We start from the raw sequence: 3,446 nt of genomic DNA, 5'->3' as shown, positions 1-3,446 counted from the left end.
AGATGATGATTGCAGTCATGAAATTAAAAGACGTTTACTCCTTGGAAGGAAAGTTATGACCAACCTAGATAGTGTATTCAAAAGCAGAGACATTACTTTGCCAACAAAGGTCTGTCTAGTCAAGGCTATGGTTTTTCCGGTGGTCATGAATGGATGTGAGTGTTGGACTGTGAAGAAAGCTGAGCCCCGAAGAATTGATGCTTTTGAACTGTGGTGTTGGAGAAGACTCTTGAGAGTCCCTTGAACTGCAAGGAGATCCAACCAGTCCATTCTAAAGGAGATCAGTCTTGGGTGTTCATTGGAAGGAATGATGCTAAAGCTGAAACTCCAATACTTTGGCCTCCTCATGCAAAGAGTTGACTCACTGGAAAAGACTCTGATGCTGGGAGGGATTGGTGGCAAGAGGAGAAGGGGAAGACAGAGGATGAGATGGCTGGATGGCATCACCAACTTGATGGTCATGAGTTTGAGTGCACTCTGGGAGTTGGTGATGGACAGGGAGGCCTGGCGTGTTGTGATTCACGAGGTCGCTAATAGTCGGAGACGACTGAATGCCTGAACGAACTGAATAGCTGTGTAATGGGGGAGCCTGGTGGGCTGCCATCTATGGGGTCCCACAGTCGGACATGACTGAAGAGACTTAGCAGCAGCAGCAGTATCTGATTGTTTTAATTTGCATTTTCTAGTAACATATGGAGCATCTTTTCATGTTTTTATTTAGTTGCTAAGTCGTGTCCAACTCTTTTGTGACCCTGTGGACTGTAGCCTGCCAGGCTTCTCTATCCAAGGTTTTCTCCAGGCCAGAATTCTGGAGTGGGTTGCCATTTGTTTCTATCTGGGATATTCCTGACTCAAGGATCGAATCTGCATCCCCTGCATTGGCACTCAGATTCTTTACTACTGAGCTATCTTCTTATTTGATATCTGTTCATCTTCTTCAGTGAACTATCTGTTAATGTCTTTGGTCTATTTTGTTATTAGGTTGTGTGTTTCCTTATTGTTAAATTTCAAAGTTCTTGAATTTTTTGGATGAAGGGTGCTTTGAAAAAGAAATGAAAATTGTCCTCTGGTTATATTAAACCTCTTCTCATTCACTATAAGACAACAACTACTATTTTATTGGTATTTAGTCATACAGATAACAGAAAAATAAAATAAGGGTCAGTTAAATTTGTCAAATTATTAATTCACTAACTTTACATGTCTAAGTACAAAAGACTGGAGACATTGAAGGCATGTGAAATCTAGATACATGTGAGGTTAGTTGTAAATAAACAGATTAGTGTTATTGAATTCTATGACATTTGTTAAAAAGATAAAAAGAAACTCTTATAGACTCAGTGTCAGCAGATACAGGGAATTAAAAAGATAAACATTTATTTGTATTATGCATTAAAAGTACATATAAATTGTATTCAAAAGCATAACTTAAACATATTACCACTCTAGGTGTTTGTGTCAAAGATTTATCCATAGGGTCCACATTTTCTGTGTGTCTATTCAGATTTTGATCTTCTTATTATCATTGTAAGAATATTAATTGATAAATTTCACTATACTTCACGGAACCATTAAAAGCTTTCCTGAAATTAGAATATAATCACATTTCTTTTAAGAAACGATGGCATTTGTCTTTATAAAAAATTCATCTTTTTACCAAGATTTAACTAGATTTAACTTTTTGTCTCTTATGTAGTCATAGATTTGAGGGGTCAGAAACATTCATACCAGTTGACAATGAGTAATTACCTAACTATTTGTGTGTGTTTTTACTTTATGCATCCCATAACATGAAGATCCCAATTTTTGCCTTCTGAAATGTGTCTGCATAAAAATTAATTAATTTTGCATTAGTAGTTGGAGCGTCTAAAATGATATTTCTAGGTATTTATCCAAGGTAAATGAAAATATGTGTTTATACAAAGACATATGTGAAGTCGTTCATATGAGATCTGCATAAAGTAGATAAAAGCTGGAAACAACCCAAATGTCCACCAGCAGGTGACTAATTAAATTGTGAGGTAGTTGACTCGATGGACATGAGTCTGAGTGAACTCTGGGAGATGGTGATGGACAGGGAGGCCTGGCGTGCTGCGATTCATGGAGTCGCAGAGTCGGACATGACTGAGCGACTGAACTGAACTGAACTGAGTCTTAAGATGGAATGAAATAGAGTAGAACTTTGAACAACACAAGTTTAAACTGCACAGGTCCAACTATGAGTGATTTTTTCTCAGCAAATACGTAATACAGTACTACATGATAGTTGAATCGTTCATGCAGAATGGTGGATAGATAGGGCTGAGGGCTGACTGTAAAGTTATAGGTATATTTCTGATTTCTTGAGGTGCCCCTTACCTTTGATTGTTTAAGGGTCAATTGTACTATTCATCAGTAAAAGTAACAAGCTACTAAATACACCTAAAATGTGGATGCATCTCAAGATTTCAGAGAAAAAGTCATATACCCAACACTGAATAATTCCATATCATTCAAAGACTGGATCATCACATTGCTTGTTTGAAACTCTTTTTAAGACAAATTTAATATAAATTAAGGGAAATAGATCATTTGTTCCCTAGGTTCTAGGTGTGAGAGAATGAGCCATAAGGGAAACTTTTTGGGTGATGTAAATGTTCTGGATCTTGAATGTATTATGGTTACATGGATATGCAAATTGATTAAAACCACTGAAAAATATGATTGATATGCATGCATTTTATGTATTTAACTTTTATCTCAATAAATATGATTTTAAGACATGAGTATTTTTTTATTAAATGATGCAGATATATAAAATTAGTTGTCAACATTTAAATTTTGTTTTTGTTTTTAAATTCTTCATTTTTGTGAGTGATACAATTTTTGGTTTAGGATAATACAATTTTACTCTTAAATTCAGTTCTGTATTCCATTTCTAGTGATGTTTTTGGCTTGAATTTCAACTTTTAAGTTCAGTTCAGTTCAGTCACTCAGTCGTGTCCGACTCTTTGTGACCCCATGAATCGTAGCCTGCCAGGCCTCCCTGTCCATCACCAACTCCCGGAGTTCACTCAAAATCATGTTCATCGAGTCAGTGATGGCATCCAGCCATCTCATCCTCTGCCGTCCCCTTCTCCTCCTGCCACCAATCCCTCCCAGAATCAGGGTCTTTTCCAATGAGTCAACTCTTTGCGTGAGGTGGCCAAAGTACTGGAGTTTCAGCTTTAGCATCATTCCTTCCAAAGAAATCCCAGGACTGATCTCCTTCAGAATGGACTGGCTGGATCTCCTTGCAGTCCAAGGGACTCTCAAGAGTTTTCTCCAACACCACAGTTCAAAAGCATCAATTCTTTGGCACTCAGCCTTCTTCACAGTCCAACTCTCACATCCATACATGACCACTGGAAAAACCATAGCCTTGACTAGATGGACCTTTGTTGGCAAAGTAATGTCTCTGCTTTTGA

The sequence above is a fragment of the Bison bison genome, unplaced genomic scaffold, assembly GCF_000754665.1.
Source record: "Bison bison bison isolate TAMUID 2011002044 unplaced genomic scaffold, Bison_UMD1.0 scf7180017864149, whole genome shotgun sequence".
Classification (NCBI taxonomy): domain Eukaryota; kingdom Metazoa; phylum Chordata; class Mammalia; order Artiodactyla; family Bovidae; genus Bison; species Bison bison.
Note: the sequence above shows the minus strand (reverse complement) of the source record.